The sequence below is a fragment of the Bidens hawaiensis genome, unplaced genomic scaffold, assembly GCF_021521415.1.
Source record: "Bidens hawaiensis isolate Kalapana, Puna unplaced genomic scaffold, B.hawaiensis_p1.1 tig00047553_1, whole genome shotgun sequence".
Lineage (NCBI taxonomy): Eukaryota > Viridiplantae > Streptophyta > Magnoliopsida > Asterales > Asteraceae > Bidens > Bidens hawaiensis.
This window is the reverse complement of record NW_027498505.1, coordinates 92934-113093: the sequence shown is the minus strand read 5'-3', so window position 1 is coordinate 113093 and position 20160 is coordinate 92934. Positions and strand designations below refer to the sequence as shown.

Genomic DNA, 20160 nt, shown 5'->3' with positions numbered 1-20160 from the left:
AATACGTACAAATACGAAAGACTAAACTAGAAATGAACCTTACAAAAGTTATAGACGTTTTAAAATGATTGAGGAATTGACAAGTGGCATGTGGAGAGAGAGTCATCAGAAGTGGTTTATTACATTAACTAGGTTATTGTCCTATGGACGCCACGGGTGGAAATATAGAAATCGTCTAATGAACACATATAATTTCGAACGACAATATTTCTCGTCCTCGAAAGTAAGTTAATAGAACTTGTCTAAATTTGAAGGATAGACAAAGTCTATTAAATCAGATATTGGATATAATGAATTGTTAATTAGAAGATCATCGGAATTTGTACATTCATCTGTCGTCATTTGAAACACCCCCCTAACATTCCATTCACTTATATCCAATAGTCAATTCGTAAATTATTTTATCTTTTCAACATGTAAGGATTGACATCTAACTGTGAGCCTCATGTTTTTTTATAGTTTAAGTACCTTGTGCTTTTACAAGGTGTTTGAAGAACTACTTGAATTGTAGTTTAAAATAAACATGAAGAAAATTCTATACAATTTAACTATTTATTTAACAAAACTATCATAAATTTAGTATCTACAACTCCCTAAATACTTCCTTGTATATAAGGTTTATACTTTAATTTGTAATTAATCAATTTAAAGGTCAAAATTAAATTAACTACGCAATTGATGAATATAAAGTAAGAACTTACCTTGTATTCAAATTCCACTGTCAAGCTCTTGATATGTAATTATAATAAAAATATAGTTATATAAAGCTTTCGATAAATAAAATAAAAAAAACTTATACAACAAAAACCAAATAAACTGAGGTTTTTACCTAACACCCGATTAGAGATTGAGATGATAGTTTATATAGCCTTTTGATATCTTATTTTCCATTAGTAAGATACTAATAATGTATTCATTTTTAAATACATACAAAAGGTGAATAAAATAATTTTTAATGGTTCTTAAATATTTAGTAATTGAAGCTTACTATTGTATAATAGTATTATTCCTCCTAATCATTATACCTCTACATGGGGGGCATCACCGTAAAACTGCCTCAAAAAAGTTTTTAATAATTCCTACAAAAGTAAATTATATAAATTTAAGTAAACATAATAAATAAATTAAATATGAAAATATGTTATTAATCTTGGTACCAAATGTATTGAAACTGAATCTCTTAATTTCTTAGAATTAAAAAAGTCAACACATTTTTCCATTTATATAGAGAATAATTAAAGATTTTAATTACAATTAATTCATAAACTGAAGATTTTGCATAATTATGGTAAATTGAATGATATATGGTTTTGGTAATTGAATGTGATTTTAATCCGGTTATTCAAATGATTTTGAATTTGGGATATATAATGATATTAGAAATGTTAGTCTCACCATTTTTATTATAGAAAGTAATTAATTTTGATAAATGACTATCATAAAGTAAATTAAGAAAACTATTAAATGATTTATCATAAAGTAAATTATCCCTTCTTTAGTAAACATCATTTTAATAAAGAAATATAGTATATACATAGGCTTAATTAATTGTATCATATCCCATATAATAAACATCCTTTGGAGTTAGTTTATACATTTATTTATAATTAGTTGATTCAATTAAAATTTTCAATTTCATATCCCGTCTCTAATAAAAATTATTTTAATATATAGGCTTAATTAGTATAAATTATTTTTTATAAAGCTAAACAAAGTTATATTCTAGGCTTAATTATTTATGTTATTGTTAACTAGGTTTAATTTTAGATGTATGGGAATTGACAATTCATACCAGTTACCAAAATTCGTTTAATTGATATGATCAATTATATTAATGGGAATAAATATCAATTACTAACTTATTCTTGTACATTACTAATTTTATGCTCTAGCTTGAAATATGGTGTAGAGTTAAACATATCAATTTTAATTATATTGTAATTAATCTTGTTTAAAACATTATATCACCTAACCTAACTAAGACACGTATTATAACAATCTTTATAAAAACGTAAATACGTTAATTAATTAACAATAATAATTTATTGGTTACCTTAATTATAACACTGTAATTAAAAAATTATAGTAAAGACATATTAAATTGGTCAAATGTATTAAAGATTCTATAATGTACGTGAGCACCGGATTATTAACTATATAACCTATTTTTGTAAGTGGTCAATAATTCGAATTTCAAAATGGTTCAAATAAATAATATTTATTATTCACTTAAGGAATTTAGTTGAAATTGACATTAAATTAACAATAACTTGAAATATTTAGAAAAAACTAATATTTTTTTTATTTAATGCGTGAATATTGAATAATTATGAAATGAGTTTATATTTATGGATGATATTCAAAAAATAAAAAGGGTTGAAAAAAATTAATCAAATTAGGAATGAGAATTATGTTTATATATGTAAATTTTATTTAAACCTCTTCAATATAAAATGGTCAAATTGAGTCAAATCGTTAATTTATTCAACTTGTTGTTATTTAAACCTATTCAATATAATCAAATATGTAAATGTTATTTAAACCTATTCAATATAATTGGACTTTGACCAACAACAATATAAGATTGATTATCTTACTATAGATAATTTAATGTATTATAGAATAATCAACTAAATTTCATTTCGGGATTGTATAACAATCAATTAAATTACAAAAATTGTGAAAAATAAATTAATACATGAATACTAACATAAATATAAATCCATATTAAACAAAAATAAAAGACATCTTATCAAACAATTCTCAATCCATGAAATTAACTATATCAAGTTGGGGACAATAACCTGAAATGATAAAATTAAATACTAATATTAATATCACATAATAAATATATTACAAATTATGAAAGATTTGAATCATGTGAAAAAATGTAAAATTGATGTTATAACTTTCAACCGGAAAATTTGAATCACGTTACCGGAATAACGAAATAGTGAAGATCTCCATTGAATCTTCGACTTTGATATATAACCTAAAAACATTATAAGAAAAAATCATATAAATATTAATATAAATACAAACAAAAATGGAAATTTATTAGTTTAATCTTGAATTTTGATATAGAATCTAAAGATATTATAACAAAGTAATATAAAAATTAAAATAAATATAAAACTTTGCCGAAAAATCGTAATAACTTCAACATATTAATTCAATCTTGGATTTTGATTTACAACTTAAAGAGATTATAAAAAAGTTATATAGCAATTAAAATAAATATAAACATTACCTGAAATATGAATACAAAAATGGACGATATAATAAAAACAGTACAAAATAAAAACCTTTGGCACAAGGCTAATCGTTTTTGCTAAAGAGGGGTTTGATGGTGTAAGAATTACCCTATCAAAGTTACGTATTTATACGAAATGAATTATGGGAGACTCAATTATAGAAGGAAGGTATATAGCTAATTGAATAGAAACAAAAATTTAGGAAATTTCAAAAATTTTCAAATAACTTTTAGTAAGAACGAATAAAAGGGAAATCGTAATTATTTGAATTTTCAAATTTTGAATTTAAATCCGTAATATAAATCTAAATGTTGACTATATTTAAACATTTAAACATAAATTATAACACCATATTTTATGTAATGTAATTTATATAAGGTGTGAAAATAAAAGTTACTAATTTTGTTTTTATGTATTAACATTAACATAATTTGAACACAATTGAACACTAACTATCAAATCCAATATAATCAATTAGAATATTTAAAATCAACAATTATTTAAATCAGTCAATAGGTCAACATTTGTATTTATAGTAAATCTTAAGGACGGTTAATAAAATATTTAATTAATTAAGACGAATTATGGGAGACTTTTTAATCTAGGAAGGTATACAGGTAATTGATTAGAAACAAAATTGTATGAAATTTCAAAAATTTTCAAAAAACTTATAGCAAGAACGAATATAATGGAATTCGTTTAATCTAGGAAGGTATACATGTAATTGATTAGAAACAAAAATGTAGGAAATTTCAAAAATTTTCAAAAAAATTATAGTGAGAACAAATAGAATGGAAATCGTAATTAATGGATTTTCAAATTTTGAATTTACTAAAATGCAATGTTACACAATTAGATTAGTATAAATGTAATATTATTTAATCTAAAAGTTGACTATATTTAAACATTTAAACATCAATTTTAATGTAATTCATATAAGGTGTGAAAATAAAAGTTACTAATTTTGTATTTATTTATTAACATGCGCCAGATACTATTATGTCTAGTGTTTTAATTTATCCAATATAATCAATTTTGTTATTTTAAATCACCAATTATTTAAATCAGTCAATAGGTCAAATCACCAATCTATATATTATTTGTTTGATTATTTGTTACGAATATTGTTATGATTAACCATCATTAAGTTTTACTATATTCACTTAAATCATTTATTATATATTATTTGATTTAAATCCAATATAATCAATTAGAATATTTAAAATCACCGATCTCTATATTAAATCCGTAATCTCTTCTGTTGATGAAATATCAAGTAAATATCTAAATTATATATTATATATTAAATCCGTAATCTCTTATATATTAAATCCAATATTATATATTATCTATATCTATTATATAATAAAATTAAGCCTGATGTAAAAAAAAAGGTTGTGAATGAAATAAACCAAAAATAATAAAATAAAATTAGTTATAAAACATAATTATATGAAGAATTATTAAGTTCAAACATAATTATAAAATACTCAAAATTCAAAATTAAACATTAAATGAAAATGAAAGAATATACTTTAATAGCATTAATAAATCTTATTTTTAATTTATTTTATTAAGATGAAAAATAGAGAAGCCATTGATATAAATGGTAAGTATTGTCACCAACCAATAGGAAGAGGAGATTTTGACATAAATCTTATTGCTTTAATAGTGTAGTTAGATGTCATTCTCATCAATTTATATTCTTAAATTAAACTCCACTTTCTAAATCTAAGATCAATGGATTAAATTTATTCTCATCATTCTCATTGTACTTTATATTTTAACTTTACCCAACTAATAATGAGTAAAACTGTTCACTCGGCAATGACAATGAATGAAGTGAATAAAACTTTAAATATAAGGATTTATTAATTTATTTATCTACCATGAATGAACATTATGCGGACTCGCAGTGTGTCTATTTATAGAAGAATGAGTACCGTACTAAGAGTGTAGCTCACCACCAAATGAGTTGATGATTATCTGCAATAACACTTGGCACTTTTTAATTTGTATGGTTAATAATTATATTTTTCTTCTTTATTTTCCTTTTTAGTATTTCTTTCTTCATCTAGCTCATGCTTTCATCTCAACCAAAAACAAAATAATTTTTCTCTCTCTCTCTCACACACACACAAATATACACACTTTCTTTCTCTCAAAATGCTTATGATTAATTATTCAAGGATCATAATTTACCACTAAAGCAAAGCTGGTGATGAATTTGATGCAGAATTAATTAAAGAAGTACCATACAATATTTATTATTTTTGTTTATTGTTTCACCATGGATCAATCATCATGTGTTCCTCCAAAATTTCGATTTCATCCTACTGATGAAGAACTTGTCGGCTACTATCTAAGGAAGAAAGTTGCATCTCAGAATATCGATCTTGATGTCATTAGAGACATCGACCTTTACCGGATCGAACCATGGGATCTGATAGGTATCACCTACCACCTACTAGGGTTGTTGTACTTTTATGTGTTGCTAAACGATCCAAAAGTGTTAGATCCACTTATGTGCTTAAAGTTTCTTTCTATCTAGGGTTTGGCAGCTTCTTTCTTTTCATTTCTAAATAACTTTTTGTACCATACATATCTTGTAGTCATTAAAGCAAAAAGTATTTTCAATGTACTTGTTAATGAACATTGAATGGTGACTAATTAATATTCCATTGATTACTTATATAGAAAAATGTCGTATTGGATACGAAGAGCAAAGTGAATGGTATTTCTTCAGTCACAAGGATAAAAAGTATCCTACTGGGACAAGAACAAATAGAGCTACAATGGCTGGGTTTTGGAAGGCTACCGGAAGAGACAAGGCAGTGTATGAAAAGCTAAGGCTTATAGGAATGAGGAAAACTCTTGTGTTCTATAAAGGAAGGGCACCAAATGGACAGAAAACTGATTGGATCATGCATGAATACAGGCTCGACTCTGAAGAAAATGGTCCTCCTCAGGCAAGAAATCTCATTCCATCTTAAAAACGATTCTTTTTCATCCGAAAAAAATATGGTTCCTGATTTCCATATGCACAGCATTTCTGCGTTTTTGTTTCATAGATTTCTTCTCTTTCTTTTATTTCTATAGAAATTAAATAAAAACGAAAAAATCATGAGTAAGAAGTTAGACCGGGCATATTAGAGATGTCTTCTCTTTCTAATATGAATCCATATCTGTGGATCTTCAAAATAGTTTTCTTCTAAACCTTGGATCAAATGATCCAAGTACCTTTTAGTTCGGTCCTGCAAGATTATGTTATACGGAATTCTATGTTTAGTCTTCCTTTGTTTTTCTATGATTTTCGTTGAACAATATGTTGTGTGTGTACGGAATCAAATATCTTCTTCATGCATGCTCTTGGCCACTATATGTCTTGCAATCTTTGTGTTTGTGCATACCTTTTCTCTTTTTTTATTTTAGTTGTAAATGCTTGTGTATTTGTCTGGTGAGGCAAAATTTTGACTTTCACTACAATCACTAATTATTTAAATAAAAAAAATCATAACAAAGAAGATTTCGAATTTAAAAAGTACTATTTTTTGGTTTTGTTATTAATCAGTTTTTTACGGCTCTAAATCTACTCTTATAAAGCATCTACACCTACATCTTCAGAATTAGAATCATCAAGCTTTAAGATAGAGGGAGAACAACTTACTAACACGATGTCCATCGGAAATTTTACAACTTTTTAACATCTTTCAGTAATGATAAGGAGCACAAAATTGAAAGACATTTTTGTTAGTTTATATAACATAGCATAAGTGGGTTACCCAACCATTTTGATGACCAAAACGAATAAAAAATTTGAGGTACTTTTCAAAAGTAAAAAAAGTAATAAAAAAATTGGTATTGTAATTTTCATTTGTTTTATTTATCCTGCTTCACATTTAATATAATAAATAAGTTATATATAAAAACAATTCATTTTTTCTCTTTAGATTTGTTTCTTAAAAGCAACCCAAATATAAATTTACTGATTGACATTAAGATAAGTTGATTGAACGATATTCAAAAACATCTTGTGCACAACATCATATATATTGGACATTTTCAACATATGCATTTAGCATTTTAACTATCATCTTAGTTTTGAGAGAAATAGACATTGCATTTTAGCTTCTAGAGTCGAAACATTTTTTTATTACAATTAAAAACTATTATGTATGCTTAAGTTATTATAATAATCATTATAAAAAAATGACTTGTTGAAATGCTATATAATCCTTTATTTTGAAAGAAAAAAAACAATTGCAATTGGAACACAAGAAAAATATTTGATCTCTTTAATTTTGGATTATAGTAACCACTATTTCTATCCCTCATGGTAAGATAAAGTAAAATAAAAGAAAAAAAATTTAGTGGAGATGAGATTCGATACTAGGTCCTCCACAACACAGGTATGGAATTTTATCACTGAACTAGAGTAGCCAAACTCACTATCAGATTAAATTACTATTTTATAGTTTAAAGATAAATATTTTATAAATTGGGGCCTTAAAAACTTGAAGGCCCAGAGCCCTAACTTAGGTTTCTTCAACCTACGGGCCGGCCCTGCATAGCCTAGCTACAGTACTGAAACATTTAAGTTGGGGAAAATTCCAAAAATAACATTTTTAAAGAGAGAAAGTGAAAAATAGCCTTAAATTTTAACATATTCCCAAAATAGCCCATCTAATTTGGACTGAGTATACGAGATCTGAAAAAATCCTCCGGCCAATAAAACTTAGACAAGTGTCAAAATCCGGCGAGATTTTAAAAATATTTGGGGAACAGTCCATATTTCCTATTAAAAGTTCTTGAAATTAAACAGTCTTGCCAGATAGTCTTTTAATGTTTCCTAATGGGTCCCCACAACTTCCAAAAACATGGGAAAATGTGCCTTCAAATTCAGTCTTTCAGGACGCATTTATGGTGAATTTGTACCAATAAGATCATAAATTTATAAATACTGAGGGATCCCTCCATATTTTTGAGCTAAAATTTACATTCCAAAGTTGTCTTGCCACACGGGTTATAAAAGTTTCTTATCTCGACCCTATATATTTTAAACTCATGGAAAAATGTGTCATTCAACTTTGTTTTTCATGACACTTACTTGAAAAATTTGAACGAAGGGGGTCATATTTTTGAAAATATTGTGGTACCAGTCCATATTCTTCACAAAATCTTTATATTAAAAAGTTGTCTTGCCAGACGTTATATAAGTTTCTTATCTCGACCCTATATATTTTAAACTCATGGAAAAATGTGCCATTCAACTTTGTCTTTCAAGACACTTACTTGAAAAATTTGAACGAAGAAGATCATATTTTTGAAAATATTGTGGTACCCGGATACGAGTACGATGAGAACTTGTATGATAATCGGGAAATGTGTGTTACCTTAAACCGAGCTTCAAGTAAATCAATTAGCTTGGAATGGTTAATGTTTGAAGCAAGACTAACACATCCCCGTTTACAGTTTATTGGAACATAATCATACCTTCCGTTACCGGTTTGCCAATTACCACCATAACAAACAACAACATTATCAAAATCCATGGAAGATAAGGTTTAGAGTGGTAGAGAGGATGATTTAGGGTGGTATGAAGTGGAAGATGATGAAGATAACTCATGTATATTCTTTGGATGATCATGTCGGAAAAGATGGAATCTCATACTATATTGGCGGTATAGACGGAATATAAATAAATTTTGAAGGTCTAGACTAATTTAAACACATAAGAAATAAACTAAAAACTCGTCTTCTTGGTACAAATTCACCCTAAATGCGTCTTGAAAGACTGAATTTGAAGGCACATTTTCCCATGTTTTTGGTAGTTGTAGGGACCCGCTAAGCAACACAAAGACCGTCTGGCAATACTGTATAATTTCAAGAACTTTTATTAGGAAATATGGACTTGTCCCCCAATATTTTTTAAAATCTCGTCGGATTTTGATACTTGTCTAAATTTTATTGGCCGGAGGATTTTTTCAGATCTCGTCTGCTCAGTCCAAATTAGATGGGGTATTTTTGGAATATGTTGAAATTTAAGGCTATTTTTTAGTTTCTCTCTCCTAAAAGGGCTATTTTAAGAATTTTCCATTTAAGTTGAGTTGATATGCTTTTGAGCGATTATTCACCTAAAAGGTATCTGAGGTAGAAAGGACATGTTTTTTACACTTTTATGGAGAAATGTGGAAAAATGAATTTTACATGTATGTACAGAAATTAATTAAATCTTCATGTCTATTCTTTTATTATTTGCAAACACGTACAAAAAGCATATATATTACCACTTATGCACACACATAGTTGTTTATTTTCCTCATTCATTTGAAATAAAGTAAGTTATTATTTTTATACGGAGTGAAGCAACAAGTATGGTAAATCCTTATAGTTAATGTATGTTACTGGAGAATTAATGGTGATCAATCTCTTGCAGGAAGAAGGATGGGTTGTGTGTCGCGCATTCAAGAAGCGATCGACGGGACAAACAAAACGCAATGGAGGATGGGAGTCAAACTTCTACTGCGATGAATCAAGCCGTGTTAGCCCAACCACGGATCCACTTGATTATATCACAAAGCAGCCTTCAAGCTCTATATTATCACAAAGCTTCATGTGCAAGCAAGAACTTGAATCTACTGAGAATTTAAACTTTGTCCATTGTGATCAGTTCGTACAACTTCCACAGCTCGAGAGCCCATCTCTCTCATCAATTAAGAGGCCTAGCAATGGTAAAAACATTATCAATGGTAAAGATATCACTAATAATGTGACTGGTTGGAGAGCCCTTGATAAATTTGTAGCTTCTCAATTGAGCCAAGAGGATCAATATGGGATTAGGGAGGGATTGTTTTCAAGCTTTGATGGGAAAGTAAATTCAGATTTGTCTAATATGTTTATCGAAGGTAGCAGGGAAGAAGGAGAAGATTAATGGATTCTTAAGTTCAGCAAATCAAGAACATTGTGTATTTGATAAGTGATGGATATGGAGTATACGGAGATTGGGGTTTGATATGTATAAGAGGTTGCATAATCTTGAGACATAGAGACATACATCTCTCCTTTATATATGGTCGTGAAGGTATATCAATAAATGTCTCATTTCCTATATTATGAATGGCTCGTACAAACTCACACAAAATCCTGATTCGACTTCTTGTGTTAAAAGGAAACCAGTTGGTACTTGTCCTTCAAAGTTCACTACAAATTAGGTGTTCATTTCTATGTTCAACTCTAGATTTTCAATATAAGCTTGTACAACATGAGGATTTAATTTATAGCATGAAAAATATTTTTGTTTCTTTCAATATAAGCTTGTACAACTTTGAACACTTTCAAAGTATCCATCCGTACAACATTGCGACACCTAGGCTCCGTCTAGATTTTAAAAAATCTTGTTTTCCCTCGCCAAATTTTAAGCAATCATGTCTACTTCGTTCAAATTTTTTGATAAAATATTGTCTTTTCATTAACATTTTTTCTCTCTCTATTCCAACCTCCTCCTCCTCCTCTTCTTCTTCGGCTCATAAAATCTAGAACCAATTCATCATTCCACGGCTAACGATTTTATAGGGCCTCGTTTGGATATTAGTCTTTTGTATTAGTTAATTCCATTTAATGATGTATCAAGATAGCTTGTCGGTTTATTTGTTGTATGTTTGGGCCCGATGCCATGTAAACAAAGCCCATTGGGCCGTTAATAAACAAAGACAAGCATGGTATAGCTTGCATTATAAATAGTGTAAGCATACATATTCATAAAAACCTTTTGCAAATTCACAATCTTATATCTTCACCAATTCTCTCCTTACTCCTTCTTTCTTTCTATTTTTTGATATAATCAAACACTCACCAGATCTGAGATATTGCTTGCTTACTAGTGATTTCTCCTAGCTAGTAAGTGAGATTGATTCAAGAACTTTGCTGTTTGATATGCTCTTAGGACCTACAATTGGTATCAGAGCTTTCGGCTCTACTAATTGTAGTTCTTGGCTCACAACCATGGATTTTGGTCTTGTTTAAGACTTGTTTTCAAGTGTTTGAAGTGGGTTTCGGCTTACTTGTGTGTTTACAAGCTTTAAATAGGTGTTAGATTGTTACTAAAAGCATTAGCGTTTGAAATGGTGTGTTCTTTGTGTTCTTGATAGTGTGGATTCAAAAAGTGTGTTTGGATAAGCTTGGAGGTTGTATTTGCAGATTGTTGAAGTGTTCACCGGGTTGTTTGGTAGATTAATCAAGTTTCCTAAAATGACAAAAAAATGTACATGCCTGAAAATCCGTGCATAAAGTGAAAAATTGTACTTTCTAGAAACCAATCGAAACGAGTCTCTATTCGATTCGATTCATTTTTCAATTCGATTCGATTCAAATCTCTATTCGATTTGATTCATATTTTGTTCGATCCGTTTACCATTCGATTCGATTCATCTTAAATTCCATTTGTTTCAACACAGATTTGATCCATTTGTACTTAGAGCTTCTGGAAAGAAACTGTTTCATTCTAAACTTGTTTAAGAAGATGGAAACGATCCCGAGATGTTGAAAAGGTGTTTAATGTCAAAAAATGAGGTTGGAACCACCACAAAACCTCCAAAGTTGATGTATTTTGAAAGTAAATTTGATGATTTCAAATGGAGTTTCAAGAACTACATATGAATGACCGACTATGCTCTCTTCATATCCATTGAGAACGGTTATCACAAGCCTACAAACTTGACACCTGAAGGACCTGTTGATACTTCTCCTCAAGTGTATGGGGATGATGATAAGGAACTGCTTCTTGAAGATGTAAAAACTTATGGTGTGTGAGTGTGTGTCTATCTGCTGATATAGCTCAAACATTGAGAGAATATACCACTGCCAAAGGACTTTGGGATGTCTTGGTTGAGATATTTGAAGGAACTATGGAGATGAGGAATAGCAGAAAGGAAATTTTGAAAGGAGAATTCAACATGTTCAACCATGTTAAAGGAGAGACTGTTGGAAATCTCATTTAGAGATTTGAGAAGCTGATTACCAAGATGAAAAAGTTCCAGAATCAACAACGACATGCCGGAGATTAACTACAAGCTACTAAATTCACTACCATACACTTGGAATAGCAGTGTCATTACCATCAAGAGAATAACCAATCTGAGTGTTATTTCTCTGCAAGACTTGATCTCCACCATTAAGTCTTTTTTAAATGGATAAAAAACTTAGGTTGAGAAATCATGTTAGTTCACTGAATCAAGCTGGGATTGCTACATCATCTGAATTAGCTCTGCTTTCCTCGGTCAATCAAATCCAATTGTTCATCCCGTTGACGATGATAAGTTGTACACTGCTCACAATGATAGCAACAAATCCTTCAAGACTTCAGCAAGTTAGCCAGCTTCATCTTACTCAAGTTCGTTCCAAGATATTGTTAACAAAGTCGTTGAACATGCTCTCAAGGCTCAAGGGATACACAAGCTAGGACATAGACAATCACTAGTTCAAGTCAGTCTTCTCTAGTTGATGATGGTCACATTGCACTCATGAAGAATTGATGCAAGGAAACCTATTAACTCCTTTATGGCCAGTCATGGAGAATTGATGCAAAGAAACCTATTAACTCCGTCCTTTCAACCATGTAATATTCTTGACATCAACAAAAAAGGATCTTGAGAAGATGGACATCAGTTACCATATGGCCATGACAGTTCACATGGCCATAAACTTCATGAAGAAATACAGAAAAAACGACTTCAGAGACTCCAACAACAAGAGTATCGGGTTTGATAGGGATCAACTTTGTGGCTACAACTGCAACGAACTGGGACACTTTGCAAGAGAATGCACCAATCCATCAAAACCTGCAAATGACATCAAGATCATCGAAGTCTCTGACAGTGAAGGGGGAAAATGAATTTATAAGTGCCAATGGGTTAAAATTTTGGTTATAGAGTTCCACGTATCGGTCAAGGAAGCTCCAAAAAAGAGAACTCAAACTCAAGCACCAAAGCCCTTATCACTCAGTCTGCTGAATCAACATCACCGGATTGGGAAGATCATCAATTCATGAGCCGGTAAATCCATTGAACATGGTTGGAATGTTGTTTGTGAATGAAGATACAGTTGCTTCAAGTTCTACTACAGGATGAAACCTTACCAATTCTGAAATTCCCGAGGTACAAAAACATCTTTGCTCTCAATCTTGCATTAACGGAATGGGAAGATCACAATTCACTGAGCTGGTAAACCCATTGAACATGGCTGGAATGACGTTTGTGAATGAAGATAAAGTTGCTTTAAGTTCTACTACAGGAGGAAACCTTACCACTCCTGAAATTCACGAAGTACAAAAACATCTTTGCTCTCAAGCTTGTATTAACAAAGTAGAATACTACATAACTTATAATGCTGTTGTGATTAAAGAAAACTTAGGCATTAAACATCTGAATGATGAATATTAGTAGTCTGATAAGATATACACCACTAGAATCAAAACTCATCATGATGACATGGTAAAATTGCATGTTATATTGTTTCAATCTAGCCAAGCAGTTGAGTATCATGAAAAGTGAATAGTTGAGTTAAATGCTAAAATTGAGAAAGTTGAACTTTAACTATCTCAAAGAAAAATAACTATGGAAAAATTTGAGATGGGGTCTGATAAATCAAAAGACATCATTGCGGCACAAGTGGTGGTGAAAACCGAACTTGAAGTGGCTTGAACCATTTGGATCACAATGTACCATTCTTGATCAAGATGGTAAATTTGGTGCTAAGTCGGTGGAGAGATTCTTTTTTGGTTATGTTAGTCCTTTACGATGAGTATTCTTACCTAGCATTAACCGGATTGTGCAAGTGCAACATGTTGACTCTCAACATTATACTACTCCAACTCAACGGACGGGCGATTCGTGGATGTTTGATTATGACAGCCTTGTGGAGTTGTTTCTAATTTCATGAAGAGGAAATATCTGATGAAGCTGCCACACTATTATTTCAACAACATTTGGGTGAATGAATTAGTAAAGAAATCACATCACAAGAAGTTCCACTCTTCACTGATGACCCGACGCCAGATTTTGGTGACTCCTTTGAAGATACACTAGCTACACCATACTTTGATCATGATGGTGAGGATCACGATGATGTGATTGAATTTTTGGTTCAACCAACACCTGAATTTGATGAAGTGGTTGGAGAAGAAAATGTCAATAATCTTCCAAATGATATGGTGGTACCTGCTAATGTTACTCCTCGAATATTGTCATATCACCCTGAGGAGAACATCATTGGTGACCATCACACGAGGGTACAAACTCGAAGTCAATTTGACCAGAGCCTCCGGTGTTACTACACACAAGTTACTCCTCTCCAAAATCGCTTCTTGTTTAAATGTTTTATCTTGCAAATCGAACCGAAAACCTATATGCAAGCGTTGACAGAAGATAGCTGGGTCAATTCTATGCAGGAGGAGTTATTACAGTTTGAAAAACTTGGAGTGTGGAAACTTGTTGACCTAGCAAACGACAATAGGTGTATAAATTCCAAATGGGTCTTCAAGTGTAAACGGGATGAAAATGGAATCATTATCAGAAACAAAGCTCGACTGGTGGTTCTTGGATTTAACCAACGGGAAAGGAATCGACTATAATGAAATCTATGCTCCTGTGGCTAGACTTGAAGCAATCAGTATATTCTTGGCTTTTGCATCTTGGAAAGGATTCAAGGTTTATCAGCTATATGTGAAGTCTTCTTTCCTTAATGGCAAATTGGGTAAAGAAGTTTATGTGGGACAACCACCAGGGTTTGTCGATCCGATCCACAAAGACAAGGTGTAATTGCTCGAAAAAGCTCTTTATAGATTACATCAAGCCCCGAGAGATCGGTATGAAACATTGTCCCAACACATGTTGGACAATAGCTTTGTTCGTGGCACCATCGATTGTACACTATTCACGAAGGAAGTAGATGGAAGTTTACCAATAGTCCAGGTCAACTTTGACGATATCATCTTTGGGTCGACAAACGATGTTCTGTGCAAGGAATTCGAGAAGGTGATGAAATCAAAGTTCAAGATGAGCGCAATGGGAGAATTGAAGTTTTTCTTGGGATTAAAAGTCGATCAACTTTCTGATGGTATCTTTATACATCATTTTAATTATTTATTTAAATATTTATATATTTGATAATCATAAGTCTATTTTATATCAAATTTAGTTATTTAAATTATTAGTTTATAAATGTGATTTTATATTCTTTTTCATATAAAGTAAGCTAGGGAAATTCTATAAATATTAAAAATAATGGCTTTAATAAAAATATGTAAAACAATAATATTACTCTTTGCAATAATAATTATTATAGGAATCTATCCATCGATCAATATATATCTCATTCCCAAACCTAACTCAACTCTATAGAAAACTTAATTTATTAAATTATTTATATTTTCATAATTAATCTTATTATCATTAACGACTAGGAACACTTGTCATCGCATCCCAAGAAGCTCGGATTCATTTAACTTAGTTTATATCATCGTTTCATTACCGGTTGTTCTACTTTATTAGGTGAGTAATCACTCCCCTATTTTACTTGTTTTCAAATGTTTTGGGGACACTTGCGTGCCATTTATCGAATTATTTATCTTATTATTTCTCAAACGCAAACTGTGATCTTTGTGTTGAGTATCAATTGAATGACTACATGTTACTTGTTATTTGCTTACTTGCTTACTTAAATCGCATTCGGAGAGGTCCAACATAATCTCATTATAGTATGATCATAAGACCGTCGTAGTGGCCGGAGCCCGATCGCATTGGCAATGGTTTCACCGACACTCATTACTTGCTTAACGAATTCATTGTTTATATACATTAAAAACGGTTTTGCTTATGTTTATTCTATTATGTATATCATTATATATATTACCATTTTTGTTTGTGTCAAAATTGGTGTTCTACTCACTCAACATGTGTTGTTGACAAATATATATTTTCTAAGCATTTGCAGGTTATAGAATTGGACTGCTTATCGAACTGAAGCTCACGTAGAGATAACTTTAGGATAAATAACATATAAAAGCATAGTTATTTTGTATTTGTAATTTTCTTTATTTTTGTTGTATTTAAATGTTGTTTGATAATAAATAAATTAATTGGATATTGTCACATTATAAATTCATGATACTACCTTGAGAGCTGTGACAATCAGCTCACGCCCCGACATTTCCGCCTTAGGTTGGGGTGTGACACATGGTAAAAATAAAATTAAGCCTGAATCAAGATTCGAATTCGATAAGTATCTTATATTGTGTGCTTAATTGAACCATAATTGTATCATTGATATCTCTGAATCTTTTGTTTAAAAGTTTAAGTGGAAAAAAATACCAATGACTGACTTAACATCGGACATAATAAAATTGAAATATAAAACCATGATGGAAGGACAGATTGATCAATATTATTTCTTGCTCAACTCGCAAAAATATGTTTCATTCTGCTTATGTCTTAGTGTTTGTAAATAGTCTTTTGAAAAATTGTGTTTTGATTACAACTTTCATTTAAAAACCAAAAAGATTTTATATTTCAGTATAATTTTCGACTTTGGTAAATGGTTAATCGGGCTTGGATATCCGAGAACCTGAATCAAGTGGGTGTTTTTTCTGACAAAAATGTTTCAAAATGGGTTTAAACGTCAAGTGTATTAATCAAGGTCATTAATTTGAACTTAGTTATACAAAATTTCATTAAACAAGTTCATTTAAGTTATATTATTTAATCAAGGTCATTAATTTGGACTTGATCGGGTTCAAAAGTGTGAAATTTGCTGGTTTAAACGTTGTTTGAAGTTAACTGCGTACAAGTCTTCAACTTATACATACGTATAAGTTTTATGACTTATACGGACGTATAAGCCAAACACTTATACGACGTATAAGTCACTAGTATTATAATATACTATATGTTTCAAATATTATATTGGCTAGTGGGATAACTGTAGAAGTGATTACCGAGGGTTGCCGATAGAAGGGTGGTTGATATATTAAAACCTCTGTGATAGTTATTATATACTTTATAGTTCAGTTCAAATCCTTACAAATATACCCATCAGAAATTTTTGATAATTTCAGAATATCTGTTTGAAACATTTGTACTGCAATTCTAGGTATGTTGATAATTGGGTATGTTATTTGATGCTTTTTTAGTATTGATTTTCAGGAAAAAAAAACGATTGTTCTTGATTAAGATGAAAACGGGTTTCAAGAAGTTCTTTGAACATTCAAAATTGGACTGATTATGAAGAAATTTGGAGTGATTTGGTGACGAAAAAGATATATTTTGGTTCATGTTGATTGTATTTGATCTTAACTGTCAATAACAATTGTTAGATTGTTTAGTCAACATTTTGATATAGTCAATATTGAAAATGTCGTGGAAATATTTTTGAATATCATTCTTTTATCGTCATATCAATATTTGTTTTATTGTTTTGTTTTTCATATTAAAGATGATGACTTTTTCTTCTAAGGATGAAGAGGTTTCGGAAGATGATGAAGATGATGATGATATATCAAGGATTTACAAGGAAAGGACGAAAAGGATTGTCACAAGATTCTATTTCATATCTAAAATCCGAATGATGGTGGATTAGTTCTCATAATATAATATGTCCAAGTATAGGATAGATAATCGGAATCTAAGATAGTATTCTTTTGAAAATTTTGTTCCCTATAAATATTTTAGATTCGACAAAGGTCAACATAATGAATCTTATGATGCCTGGGGTGCTGTCAAGCAGCCATTGGTAATTTGATAGATCCAAATTTTGAAGTTTATATGACCGAGGTCTATTATATCAACAAACTATATAAATCGGGCAAAACGTTTTAGGAATGACAGAATGCAAAATTCTAGGATCATTCAAGTGGGAGTTTGTTATTGCAAAACGTCTAATGCTAGGTCTTGTAGAGTTAAACGAGCTATATTGTCATAATAGATTGTTAAGGACGTATAAGTCACTTTACTCAGCATATGAGACTTATACGGACGTATAAAACTTATCCGTTGTAGACTTATACACCCATAGACCAAGTTGTATAAATATGTTAGACTTTGAGAATTGTTGTAATCACGTGTACGCTCTGATACCAATTAAAAGTTTATGAAGGATCTTCAGATGTACGTGTACGAAAGTAAACGAAGATATCTACTTTACAATGTTATGTGTGTCAAACATAACAACAAGAAAAACTCAAAGATATCTCTTTAACTCTTTGTTTATTCATGATAACAATGATTGTACATCAAAGAATGAAAATTATAGAACAGGTACAAGATGGTCCAAAAGGATAATGAACGTATAAGCCTAAAGACCTATTTATAGATATGAAAATCAACATATATGGCACATATGTCTTATCCGGCGTATATGCACATATACGCCGTATAAGTACATATCCGCTATATATGTGAATTATATGCTCTAAACGTTAATGTATATTCCAACTTCACTAACTATCAAACAAGACCTATAGACATTTTATGCACTAACACAAAAGACTGGGTTGGGATATGAATTTGAGGCAATTCTACCGCCTTTCATTGATAGATAAACATCCCTACCTAAATTTAGTTTCAATACCACTCCTGTAACATCATGAAATTTTTGGATCAAAAATACCAAGTTTCAAAGTCCAAGGACTAAAATGAAAAATCTATCTTTCTGACCGATCACGATACGCGATCACCTTAAGACCCAACATCATCGCGTATCGCAATGACGTGGTCTGAAAACAAGACACGTGTCCCGCAACACGTCCCCACGTGGCACTGCGTCAGCCACGTGGCAAAGCCACATGATGACTCATCACGCCTAGTCACGATACGCGAAAGGCCTTTCTCTTGGACCATCGCGTATCGCGATGGAGACTCGATTTCAGCCTATAAATAGGGCATTAGGCCCTTCATTCTTGCTCACACCAAATTTAAAAATCTTTCTCTCACTAGAAACACTCCTTCTGACTACCTCGTAAAGCGTGCCTCGAATCCTCCTTGTTTTCCGTGCCAAAACCGACGTTATCTCGAATTTCGTGCCACACACTGACGATGCTACATTGAACTGCGTGCAATCCCAAGACGACCCGATGTCCCTCTTTGAAGTACGTGCCAATGAGTGTTGAAGATCGACGTGCCTCGATTTGCGTGCCAAGGGAAGCTTTAATCAAGATTCTCGAAAAAACGTAAAGGCGTCGAGGTGCTGCTCAAGTGTCTAGGGTTTAATAAGCCAACCAAGGTAGGGATAATGCCCAAATAAAATATTAAAAGGCTTCAACCCTAGTCGAAGGTATACTCGATACCTCGAGAATAAACAAAGGAAAGTAAAACAAAGAAAATATAAAGATAAGAATATAATACTTCATTATAAATAAAGTATAATTATTATTTTAATGATTTTAGATAATAATAAAAGAAATAAAGTATACCTTTCTTCGAGAAGAAGAAACATAGTGTTTATGAATAATAAACAAGTAAAACTAATGGTTTAAACTTGTAAAAGAAAGAAAGTATATTTTGAACTAAAGGTTCATAAAGAAAATATAATCGAGGTAAAGATGATACAAAAGAGACTAAATGTATTAAGCTAGATTAAAGATCCGGTATTAACAAAAGATTATGCTCATACTATAGGTCCGAGATAGCAAAGACAAACTCGATCAGTGAAGTGAAGCTGATCTTTGAAAAGGTGAATACGCCTAACTTTTATAACTTGTTTAATCGAGTTAAACAAATTGATTACATGTGATTACGTATCTCTAAAGCATTATAAACAAATGTGGTTAGACGGTGGGCACACCACGCTACACCTAGTTATATGCCTCCGCCACGATGGGCCAGACCTAAGTTACGTCAGAGAGAGGGTAATCATGTGT

At 30.9% G+C, this 20160-nt stretch overlaps 1 pseudogene across 1 annotated transcript; it reads left to right on the top strand.

Annotated features, from left to right (window-relative positions):
- Positions 1-5182: 5182 nt before the first annotated feature.
- Positions 5183-10289, top strand: LOC143597079 (NAC domain-containing protein 37-like; annotated as a pseudogene). Its single transcript, XR_013146834.1, has 3 exons — positions 5183-5704; positions 5952-6223; positions 9691-10289. The product of XR_013146834.1 is annotated as an NAC domain-containing protein 37-like (transcript).
- Positions 10290-20160: the final 9871 nt, after the last annotated feature.